Below are 13,469 nucleotides of genomic sequence, written 5' to 3' on the forward strand. Positions count from 1 at the left end.
AGGGGCGAAGCTATGTTGGCCCAAGGGTGGTCAACTGACCACCCTTCGCCGAAAAATTATACCACATATAAGGTAAAATATTACTTATTATTGATTAAAAATAAATTTTGAACACCCTTATTGAATTTTTTGGTTTCGTCACGGATACTTGGTATTTTCATGTGTGCGCGTATATAGTCATAGTGTCATACTAATTTCCAATTGTGTGTATATATATGTGTCCATTTATGCATCAAAATGGCGTAGGCAATTAATTGATATATAGGAGTATCGCATAAAGCTAGGGAATTGAAGTAGTGTTATTTGTTCATTAATCATATCATGGCCGCTTCGGGATTATTATCATCACCATCACTTGTTTCTATTTGTGACAAATCCTTCATCAAACCTTCTACTCTCACCCCTTCTACACTTAGACTTCACAAGCTATCTTTCGTCGATCAGTCCGTCAGTAATATGTATATTCCTGTGGCCTTGTTTTACCCTAAACCGCAAAGAGAAGAGTCAAACAATTCTAATCTTTCCCACATAGCTGATTTGTTGCAGACATCTCTGTCACAAACTCTAGTCTCTTACTATCCTTACGCAGGAATATTGAGAGACAATGCTACTGTTGAGTGTAATGACATGGGAGCTGAGTTCTTGAGTGTTAAAATAAATTGTCCCATGTCTGAAATCCTTAACCATCCTCATGCAACTGATGCAGAGAGTATAGTTTTTCCAAAGGACTTGCCTTGGAAGAATAATTATGAAGGTGGTAATTTACTTGTGGTTCAATTAAGTGTCACGACCCAAAATTTTCCGCCGACGGGACCGTGATGGCGCCTAACATTTTACTTGCTAGGCAAGCCAACGTTAGAAAAACGTTAAACTAATTCCTTATTTTCATTTAGTAAATAACAATAACTAACTAAGATGAAATATAATAAGTGCGAAATATCGTAAAACTGTATTAATTACTACCATCCGGATCTGGAGTCACAATTCACGAGCATTCTAGAATTTACTACAAGTAATAGTCTGAAAGAAATACAACTGTCTGAATGAAAGAAAACAGTAGGACATAAAAGATAGACGGGGACTTCAAGGTCTGTGAACGCCGACAGATCTATCTTGAGTCTCCTAACAGCGGACCAGTAGCAAATCTCGATCAACCTGAGCCGGTATCAAAATCTGCACAGAAAGTGTAGAGTGCAGCATCAGTACAACCGACCACATGTACTGGTAAGTGTTGGGTTTAACCTCGACGAAGTAGTGACGAGGCTAAGGCAAGGCACCTACAAATCAACCTGTACAATTTAACAGTGTATATGCTAATAACAGAAATGAAGAACTAAACAGAAAATGTCGGGAGGGGAAACATACTGAGGGGAATACAAGATAAAGAACTACAACAGAATGATCACCGGAGCAGTCAATATACCATGAATCAACATGAATAGTGAATACAGTAAGGAAATATGCACGGTATCACCCTTCGTGCTTTTACTGTCAATCTCACCATAAAATCAATAGAAACGACATGACATCACCCTTCGTGCATTAACTCGCATGTCATGGCACGACATCACCCTTCGTGCATTAATACTCACAATATGGCACGACATCACCCTTCGTGCATTAACACTTACAATATGGCACAACATCACCCTTCGTGCATTAACACTCACAATAGGGCACGACATCACCCTTCGTGCATTAACACTCACAATATGGAATGACATCACCCTTCGTGCATTAACACTCACAATATGGCACGACATCACCCTTCGTGATTAACACTCTCCCTTACCATAATGCAATGCATAAATAACAACAGGGAGATAGAATAACAAGTACAAACCTTACTTAAATTTGGCATTGGAATGAGGCAATATAAGAAAAACAGAGAAACATGGAAAACAGGTAAATTGGCGGCGCATAAGTACTCGTCACCTCACATATACGCCGCTCACATGAATTTCACATATACGCCGCTCACATGAATTTCAAATATACGCCGCTCACAACACTTACCTCGCTCCAAAGGCCACTTAACTCTCAATCACACCTTTTCCTTTGGAATTCACCTCCAAACCACTCGTATCTATTCAAAAATGACTCAATAATATCAAATATTGCTAAAGGAATCAATTATATTGCTAAAGGAATCAATTATATTGCATAAATTAAATTTTTCAAATTTTCCTCCAAAAAGTGAAAAAATCGACCCCCGGCCCGCTTGGTCAAAATCCGAGGTTCGGACCAAAATCCTTTTACCCATTCACACCCGAGCCCAAATATGTAATTAGTTTTGGAATCCGACCTCAAATTGAGGTCTAAATCCCCAAATTCCTGAAATCCCTAGTTTCTACCATAACCCCTAATTCTACCATGAAAACTCTAGATTTTAGGTTGAAAATTCAAGAAATGTAATAGGTAATTGAAAGAAAATAGTTTAGAATCACTTACCAACAATTTAGGGAAGATATGACTCTTGAAAATCGCCTCTCACCGTTTGGTTTTTGAGAAAAATGAGTTTTTGGCAAAAATCCCGTTTTTGGGTTCTGTTAAGTGCTGGGCGACAGTGTTCATCATGTTCGCGAGAGCTCTGTCGCGTTCGCAAAGTGTATGGGCTGCCAAGCATTCGCGTTCGCGAGACAGTGATCGCATTCGCATAGGCTACCCTTCCCTGGTCTTCGCGTTCGCGATGAAGAAAAAGCTGTCTGCCCCTCCCCAATGCCTAACGCTACGCGTTCGCGATGGGCTTGTCGTGTTCGCGAAGGGTAACGCCCCCATCGCTTCGCATTAGCGAAGAAGAAATCATCAGCTGCCCAGTTTATTCTTCGCATTCACGAGAGTACCTTCACGAACGCGAAGAAGGACATGCCAGAATACAGACTCTGCAGAAAAACCAGATTTCCAAAGTCCAAAACATCCCTTAGCCTATCCGAAACTCACCCGATCCCTCGGGGCTCCAAACCAAACATGCACACAAGTCTAAAAACATCATACGAACTTGCTCGCGTGATCAAATCGCCAAAATAACACCTAGAACTCCGAATTTAGCACCAAATCGAATGAAATTCTCAAGAACACTTTAAAATTTCTATTTTCTAAATTGGACATCTGAATCACGTCAAACCAACTCTGTTTCTCATCAAATTTCACAGATAAGTCTTAAATATCATAATGAACCTGTACTGGGTTCATGAACCAGAATACGGACCCGGCACTAACAATGCCAAACATCAATCAATTCTTAAAAATAATTAATTGTCATACTTTTAATTTTCATCAAAAATTCATAACTCAAGCAAGGGTCCTCCGAATTCGATTCCGGGCATACGCCCAGGTCCCATAATTCGATACGGACACACCGGGAACCGTCAAAACACGGATCCGGGCCCGTTTATCAAAAATGTTGACCGAAGTCAACTAAAATCAACTTTTAAGGCAAAAATTCGTATTTTTATTAGTTTTTAACATAAAAGCTTTCCGAAAACTTGCCCGGATTGCGCACGCAAATTGAGGAGGGTAAAAATGAGATTTTTAAGGCTTAAGAGCACAGATTCGAGTTCTAAATCATAAGATGACCTTGTGGGTCATCATAATCTCCACTTCTAAAACAACCGTTCGTCCTCGAACGGACATAGAAAAGTACGTGGGCTGGTGAAAAGGTGGGGATATCTACTCTGCATATCGGACTCGGACTCCCAAGTTGCTGCCTCAATAGGCTGACGTCTCCACTGCACTCGAACTGAAGGGTAACTCTTTGACCTCAACTGACAAACCTGCCTGTCTAAAATGGCCACCAGCTCCTCCTCATAAGTCAAATCCTTGTCCAACTGGACATAGCTGAAATCTAACACGTGGGACGGGTCACCATGATATTTTCGGAGCATAGACACATGGAATACCGGATGAACTGAGGATAACCCTAGAGGCAACGCAAGTCTATAAGCTACCTCCCCCACTCTCTTGAGGAACTCAAATGGCCGGATATACCTAGGGCTCAACTTGCCCTTCTTCCCAAATCTCATAACACCCTTCATGGGCGATACCAGAAGAAATATTCTTTCTCCAACCATGAATGCAATATCACGAACTTTACGGTCGGCATAACTCTTTTGCCTGGACCGAGCTGTACGAAGTCGATCCTGTATAATCTTGACCTTGTCCAAGGCCTCCTAAACTAAATCTGTACCCAATAACCGAGCCTCCTCCGGCTCAAACCACCCAACTGGCGACCTACACCGTCTACCATATAATGCCTTATAGGGAGCCATCTGAATGCTCAACTGGTAGCTGTTATTGTAGGCAAACTCCGCCAATGGCAAAAACTGATCCCAAGAACCTTTAAAGTCAATAACACATGCGCGGAGCATATCCTCCAAGATCTGAATAGTATGCTTGGACTGCCCGTCCGTCTGAGGATGAAATGTTGTGCTCAACTCAACCCGCGTACCCAACTCACGCTGAACTGTCCTCCAAAAGTGTGAGGTAAACTGTGTACCTCGATCAGAAATGATAGACACGGGCACCCCGTGAAGATGGACGATCTCACGAATGTAAATCTCTGCCAACCGCTCCGAGGAATAGGTAACTGCCACAGGAATGAAATGCGTTGACTTAGTCAGCCTGTCTACAATAACCCAAACTGCATCGAACTTCCTCTGAGTCCGTGGGAGTCCAACAACAAAATCCATAATGATACGCTCCCACTTCCACTCAGGAATATCTAACCTCTGAAGTAAACCATCAGGTCTCTGATGCTCACACTTTACCTGCTAGTAATTTAGGCACCGAGCAACATAGGCAACTATGTCCTTCTTCATTCGCCTCCACCAATAATGATGCCTCAAGTCCTAATACATCTTGGCGGCTCCCGGATGAATAGAATACCAGGAACTGTGGGACTCCTCAAGGATCAACTCACGAAGTCCATCCATATTAGGCACACAAATACGACCCTGCATCCTCAAAACTCCGTCATCTCCAACAGTAACCTGCTTGGCACCACCGTGTTGCACTGTGTCTCTAAGGACAAGTAAATGAGGATCGTCATCCTGCCGATCTCTGATGCGCTCAAACAAAGAAGACTGAGCAACTGTACAAGCTAGAACACGACTAGGCTTGTAAACATCCAACCTCACGAATTGGTTGGCCAAGGCCTGAACATCCAATGCAAGCGGCCTCTTACCAACTAGAATATATGCAAGGCTACCTATACTAACTGACTTTCTACTTAAAGCATGGCCACTACATTGGCCTTCCCGGGATGATACATTATGGTGATATCATAGTCTTTCAATAGCTCCAGCCACCTCTTCTGCCTCAAATTGAGTTCCTTCTGCTTGAACAAATACTGCAAGCTCCGATGATCAGTGAATACCTCACATGGCACGCCGTAAAGATAGTGCCTCCAAATCTTCAGCGCGTGAACAATGGCTGCCAGCTCTAGATCATGAACAGGGTAATTCTTCTCGTGAACCTTCAGCTGCCGTGAAGCATATGCAATAACCTTGCCACCCTGCATCAATACCGAGATGCGTCATAATATACTGTATAAGATCATGAACCTGTGGGTAACACCTATACCGGTGCCGTAGTCAAAGCTGTCTTGAGCTTCTGAAAGCTCGTTTCACACTCGTTTGACCACCTGAACGGGGCACCCTTCTAGGTTAATCTGGTCAACGGGGCTTCTATGGATGAAAACCCCTCCACGAATCGATGGTAATAGCCCTCCAAACCCAGGAAACTACGGATCTCTGTAGTTGATATGGGTCTAGGCCAGTTCTGAACTGCCTCAATCTTCTTAGGATCCATCTGAATACCCTCTGCTGATACAACGTGACCCAAGAAAGCAACTGAACACAACCAAAACTCGCATTTTGAGAACTTAGCATATAGCTGACTGTCTTTCAGAGTTTGAAAATTAATCTGAAGGTGCTGCTCATGCTCCTCTCGATTGTGGGAGTAGATCAAGATATTATCAATAAACACAACCACAAAGGAATCCAAGTAGGGTTTGAACACCCGGTTCATCAAATCCATGAATGTTGCTGGGGCATTTGTCAGCCCAAATGACATCACTAGAAACTTAGAATGCCCCTACCGAGTCTGAAAAGTTGTCTTAGAAACATCGGATGCCCTAATCCTCAACTGATGGTAGCCAGATCTCAAATAAATCTTTGAAAACACCCTGGCACCCTAAAGCTAATCAAATAAATCATCAATGCTCGGCAATGGATATTTGTTCTTGGTGGTGACTTTGTTCAACTCCAGATAATCTATACACTACCTCATCGATCCATCTTTCTTCTTCACAAATAGCACAGGTGCACCCCAGGGCGAGACACTAGGTCTAATGAAGCCCTTATCCAGCAAATCTTACAACTGCTCCTTCAATTCTTTCAACTCTGGCGGGGCCGTGCGATATGGCGGTATGGAAATAGGCTGAGTGCCCGGAGCCAAATCAATATCCCTGTCGGGTGGCATCCCCGACAAATCTGCAGGAAACACCTCTGGAAACTCACGAACAACCGGCACCGAATCTATGGAAGGAACCTCCGCACTAGAATCATGGACATAAGCCAAATAAGCTAGACACCCCTTCTCGACCATATGCCGAGCCTTCACATAAGAGATAACCCTGCTGGCAGGATGGCCAAGATTCCCTCACCACTCTAATCGAGGCAACCCCTGCAAGGCTAAGGTCATCGTCTTGGCGTGACAATCTAATATAGCATGATAAGGTGACAGCCAATCCATACCCAGTATGACATCAAAATCAACCATGTCGAGAAATAGAAGATCTACACGAGTCTCAAGTCTCCCAATGGTGACCACACACAAACGATAAACACGATCTACAATAATAGCATCTCCTACTTGTGTGGACATATACACAGGAGCACTCAAAGAATCACGGGGCACAACCAAATAGGAAGCAAAATAGGATGACACATAGGAGTAAGTAGATCTCGGATCAAATAGAACTGAAGCATCTCTACTGCAAACTGAAACAGTACCTGTGATAACAGCGTCAGATGACTCAGCCTCAGGCCTAGCTGGGAAAGCATAACACCGGGGCTGGGCCCCACCACCCCGAACTACGTCCCTGGGATGACCTCTAGCTGGTTGGTCTCCACCTCTAACGGCCTGACCTCCACCTCTAACTATATGGCCCTGTGCCTCTAGCTGGCTGAGCAGGTGGTGCAGCAACTGGTGCCGGAACTATGGCACGAGAACCCTGATGTTGTGAGCTGCCCGTTGCCCGAGGGCAAAATCTAGAAATGTGCCTCGGATCACCACAAGTATAACATAACCTCGGCTACTGTGACTGTTGACCCTGTCGACCTGAATAACCACCCTCATAACTCTGGAGTGGAGGTGCACCAATAGGAGCTGGTGGTGCACGGTAGGTTAGCTGGTCGGAATAATGCATCTGAGGGCCACGACCACCTGAGGCACCGTGGGATACCTGAAGCGCTGAATGAAACGTCTCTCTCTCTCTCTCTCTCTCTCTCTCTCTCTCTCTCTCTCTCTCTCTCTCTCTCTCTCTCTCTCTCTCTCTCTCTCTCTCTCTCTCTCTCTCTCTCTCTCTCTCTCTCTCTCTCTCTCTCTCTCTCTCTCTCTCTCTCTCTCTCTCTCTCTCTCTCTCTCTCTCTCTCTCTCTCTCTCTCTCTCTCTCTCTCTCTCTCTCTCTCTCTCTCTCTCTCTCTCTCTCTCTCTCTCTCTCTCTCTCTCTCTCTCTCTCTCTCTCTCTCTCTCTCTCTCTCTCTCTCTCTCTCTCTCTCTCTCTCTCTCTCTCTCTCTCTCTCTCTCTCTCTCTCTCTCTCTCTCTCTCTCTCTCTCTCTCTCTCTCTCTCTCTCTCTCTCTCTCTCTCTCTCTCTCTCTCTCTCTCTCTCTCTCTCTCTCTCTCTCTCTCTCTCTCTCTCTCTCTCTCTCTCCACTCTCAATGTGATAGGCAGAAACTTCTCTATGAAGAGCTGAGAGAAATGGTCCAAAGTAAGAGCAGGCGACCCAGCTGGTCTGGTCAACAAGTAATCTCTCCACCATTTCTTAGCGGAACTAGTCATCTGAAATGCAGCAAAATCGACCCCATTGGTCTCCACTATACCCATGTTCCGTAGATCCTTGTGATAGCTGCCAAGATACTCCTGGGGATCCTCTGAAGGAGCACCACCGAAGTGAACAAGAAAGAGCTTGGTAAACCTGTCCAATCTCCATAAAGCCTCATAAGACATATCTGGCCCATCTCCGACCTGTGCCGCAATAACCAGCTGAACTAATCCGACTGGCTGAGCTGCTGGAGCCTGATACTGGGGAGTTATCTGCTCCGGAGCGGAAGTGGTGGGAGTCTGGTCTCCTCCTCCAGCCTGAGAGACTGTTGGTGCCATGGGAAATGCGCCAGTCTGGGCCACACTCTCCATAAGGCCCACCAAATAGACCAAAGCGTCCTGAAGTACTGGGTAGCAATGAACCCCTCCGGAACCTGAGCTGGTCCGACAAGAACAGTCTGGGCTGGAACCTCCTCGTCAAGCTCTATCTGAGGCTCCACTGCTGGGGCTGCTTCTCGGGCTCTAGGTTGCGCCTTGCCATCGCCTCGGCCTCGACCTTTGCCCCGCGTAGGAGCTATCACTGGAGGCTCTGGCTGCTGCTCAGCTGAGAAAGCGGTACATGTTCTCGCCATCTACGAGAAAATAAGAGTATAAGAGTTCAATCAACATTGAGAAAGCAAAATCACACGACAGAGAAGAAAAGAAGTGAAACTTATTCCTAAACTTCATAGCCTCCGGAAGATAAGCACAGACGTCTCCGTACCAATCCGCCACTCTACTAAGCTTGCTCGTGAAGCGTAAGACCTATGTAACCTAGTGTTGTGATACCAACTATTACGACCCAAAATTTTCCACCGACGGGACCGTGATGGTGCCTAACATTTCACTTGCTAAGCAAGCCAACGTTAGAAAATTGTTAAACTAATTCCTTATTTCCATTCAGTAAAAATAACAATAACTAACTAAGATGAAATATAATAAGTGCGGAATATCGTAAAACTGTATTAATTACTACCACTTGGATTTGGAGTCACAATTCACGAGTATTCTAGAATTTACTACAAGTAATAATCTAAAAGAAATACAACTGCCTGAATGAAAGAAACAGTAGAACATAAAAGATAGACGGGGACTTCAAGGTCTGTGAACGCCGACAGATCTACCTTGAGTCTCCGGACAGCGGACCAATAGCAAAATCTCGATCAACCCGAGCCGGTATCAAAATCTGCACAGAAAGTGCAGAGTGCAGTATCAGTACAACCGACCCCATGTACTGGTAAGTGTCGAGCCTAACCTCGACGAAGTAGTGACGAGGCTAAGGCAAGGCACCTACAAATCAACTTGTACAATTTAACAGTGTATATACAAATAACAGAAATGAAGAACTAAACAGGAAATGTCGGGAGGGGGACATGCTAAGGGGAATACGAGATAAAGAAATACAACAGAATGATCACCGGAGCAGTCAATATACCATGAATCAACAGGAATAGTGAATACAGTAAGGAAATATGCACGGCATCACCCTTCGTGCTTTTACTCTCAATCTCACCATAAAATCAATAGAAATGGCACGTTATCACCCTTCGTGCATTAACACTCATAATATGACACGACATCACCCTTCGTGCATTAACACTCACAATATGGTACGGCATCACCCTTTGTGCATTAACACTCATAATATGGCACGGCATCACCCTTCGTGCATTAACACTCACAATATGGCATGACATCACCCTTCATGCATTAACACTCACAATATAGCACGGCATCACCCTTCGTGCATTAACACTCTCCCTTACCATAATGCAATGCATAAATAACAATAGGGAGATAGAATAACAAGTGCAAACCTTACTTCAACATTTGGTTCCATAATATCAATCTCAACTTTGAAATAAAAACTCAATTATCACCAGAAAATCCGTAAACATGATAAGAACAAAAAATTGAACAATACTAGTATAACACGTAGCAATTTGGCATAGGAATGAGACAATATAAGAAAAATAAAGAAACATGGAAAACAGGTAAATTGGCGGCGCATAAGTACTCGTCACCTCACATATACGCCGCTCACATGAATTTCACTTAGCAAATAATCTAAGGTTCCTAATTCCCTCAAGTCAAGGTTAGACACAATACTTACCTCGCTCCGAAGGCCACTTAATTCTCAATCACAGCTTTTCCTTTGGAATTCACCTCCAAACTACCCGTATCTATTCAAAAATGACTCAATAATATCAAATATTGCTAAGGGAATAAATTATATTGCATAATTTAAATTTCCCAAATTTTCCTCCAAAAAGTCGAAAAATCGACCCCGGGCCCGCTTGGGCAAAACTCAAGGTTCGGACCAAAATCCTTTTACCCATTCACCCCCGAAACCGAATATGTAATTAGTTTTGGGATCCGACCTCAAATTGAGGTCTAAATCCTCAAATTCCCGAAATCCCTAGTTTCTAGCCTAACCCCTAATTCTACCATGAAAACTCTAGATTTTAGGTTGAAAATTCAAGAAATGTAATGGGTAATTGAAAGAAAATGGTTTAGAATCACTAACCAACAATTTGGGGAAGAAATGACGCCTCTCGCCGTTTGGTTTTTGAGAAAAATGAGTTTTTGGAAAAAATCCCGTTTTTGGGTTATGTTAAGTGCTGGGAGACAATGTTCATCGCGTTCGCGAGAGCACTGTCGCGTTCGCGAAGTTTTTGGGTTGCCAAGCCCTCGCGTTCGCGAGACAGTGATCGCATTCGCATAGGCTACCATTTCGTTGTCTTCGCGTTCGCGAGTCATTGTTCGCGTTCGTGATGAAGAAAAAGTTGTCTGCCTCTCCCCAGTGCCTAACGCTACGCGTTCGCGATGGGCTTGTCGAGTTCGCGAAGGGTAACGCCCTCATTGCTTCATGTTTGCGAAGAAGAAATCCTCAGCTGCCCAGTTTACTCTTCGCGTTCGCGAGAGTACCTTCGCGAACGCGAAGAAGGACATGCCAGAACACAGACTCTGCAGAAAAACCAGATTTCCAAAGTCCAAAATATCCCGTGGCCTATCCGAAACTCACCCGAGCCCTCGGGGCTCCAAACCAAACATGCACACAAGTGTAAAAATATCGTACGAACTTGCTTGCATGATCAAATCGCCAAAATAAGACCTAAAGCTCCGAATTTAGTCCCTAATCGAATGAAATTCTCAAGAACAAGTCCGAATCACGTCAAACCAACTCCGTTTCTCACCAAATTTCACAGACAAGTCTTAAATATCATAATGAACCTGTATCGGGCTCCGGAACCAGAATACGAACCCGGCATTAACAATGCCAAATATCAATCAATTCTTAAAAATAATTAATTTTCAGACTTTTAATTTTCATCAAAAATTCATAACTCAAGTTAGGGACCTCCGAATTCGATTTCGGGCATACGCCCAAGTCCCATAATTCGATACGGACCCACCGGGACGTTCAAAATACGGATCCGGGTCCATTTACCAAAAATATTGACCGAAGTCAACTAAAATTAACTTTTAAGGTAAAATTTTTTATTTTCATTAGTTTTCAACATAAAAGCTTTCCGAAAACCTGCCCGGACTGCGCACGAAGGATAAAAATAAGATTTTTAAGGCTTAAGAGCGTAGATTCGAGTGCTAAATTATTAGATAACCCTGTGGGTCATCACAGTAAATTTGATTGTGGGGGAATAGCCATTAGTGCATGTTTATCGCATAAGATTGGTGATGGTTGCTCTGTGAGTAATTTCCTTAATGATTGGGCTAATGTCACTCGTGATCGTAGATTCGTAGTTCCTTCTCCGAGATTTGTAGGAGATTTTATTCTCTCTTCACTAAATGGTCCTCTTATTGCTCCATAAATTATGTCTAATGTCAGTGAGTGCGTACAGAAAAGACTCATTTTTCCAGTCGCCAAATTGGATGCTCTTCGAACTAAGGTAATACTACCACCAGTTCACTAGCTATTTTTGATTGTTACAACAAAGTATTGTTATGAAGAACATATGTTATAATATAACATGGAAATTAGTTTCAAAAGAAACTTGTATTTTATAGTGAATGGTTGTTATATGACGATGTTGTCGTAGAGAGGTCTGAATGTATTTGTTAAAGGTACTCTTAAATGTGTCACCTACTTAAATAAATTTTTCTTGCAAAAAAAGAGTGACATTTTTTGGGATTGAAGATAGCAGTTGAATAAGGAGTAGAGAACCCAACACGGGCTGAAGTTGTTAGTGCAATTCTTTACAGATCTGCAACAAAGGCAGCAGCATCAAGTTCTGCAAATATACATCCATCTAAGTTGGTTCACTACTTAAATGTACGTACGATGATCAAACCTCGTCTACGACGAAGTGCAATTGGAAATCTCGTTTCCACGTTCTCCACAGCAGCTACGCAAGATATTGAGTTGCCAAGATTGATTCATAATCTAAGGAAGGAAGTTGAGGTAGCGTACAAGAAAGACCGAGTTGATGAAAATGAACTGGTCTTAGAAATAGTAGATTCCATGAAAAAAGGAAAATTACCATTTGAAGAAAAAGATGAAAATTCTACTACTACTAGGTTATTCATTGGTCAATATTTGATCAAGACTTGATCACACTTGCATATTATCTACCAAAAAAAAGTTTAGTTAAAAAAATTCAAGTATACCAATCGAATTCGCTCGAAAATTTTGATTTAATTTTTCCCGCCCGGGCTCAATTATTTTTTTCATAACAAAAATAAGTTTTTAAAATTATTATGAATATAAATTGATCCGTATTAGCGGTCAAGTACCGTGGATGAGAAAGGATTAAGGAGCCGGGGAATCTAATTTGTTATTCTAAGTAGGTCCCACCTAATAAATGGACATTCTTATCAATGGGTTGGATAAGGAAAAGATACTTAGTAAAGGTGTCATGTATGTGTATGTATATTAGTATCACTTCCTATGACTCATCCACTCCAAAGAGTTATTAAATTAGATGGAAAGTAGGACCTACATATACTTTACATTACTACTAAGACAAAATAACGTACAGTTGCTAAGAAGTGGAAACAATTTGAAAGCGAGAATCTTCTTTAACTAGCAAATTTTTCTTTAGAAAATATATGTTGCATGGAACAAAAAATGGCAACAACAAAGGCATCGTTATTGTTTAACAAGTGAAATTATCTACTGGTGTAACTAGTTAAAAAATCTGATTTTTTTTTCACTTATTAAGAATCCGATATTTGTTTCATTGGAATATAACCCGGGAGGTATGTATATTTATAATTGATGAGTATGTCATGTACATCTTACAAGTTTAAACATTCGAGAACGAATTTTGCTAAAGGGGAAAGGATGTAATACCTCGTACCTTAGTGTTTGGATGCATCGTAGTAAAACCATATTAGTTGGAAGAGTTTAAGGTCGTACATGAAGT

The 13,469-nt window shown here is 42.5% G+C and overlaps 1 pseudogene; it reads left to right on the top strand.

Annotated features, from left to right (window-relative positions):
* The first annotated feature begins 230 nt into the window (after window positions 1–230).
* Window positions 231–12,655, top strand: LOC107800873 (acyltransferase Pun1-like; annotated as a pseudogene).
* The last annotated feature ends 814 nt before the right edge of the window (window positions 12,656–13,469 follow it).

This window comes from Nicotiana tabacum, chromosome 17 (assembly GCF_000715075.1).
Source record: "Nicotiana tabacum cultivar K326 chromosome 17, ASM71507v2, whole genome shotgun sequence".
Taxonomy (NCBI): domain Eukaryota; kingdom Viridiplantae; phylum Streptophyta; class Magnoliopsida; order Solanales; family Solanaceae; genus Nicotiana; species Nicotiana tabacum.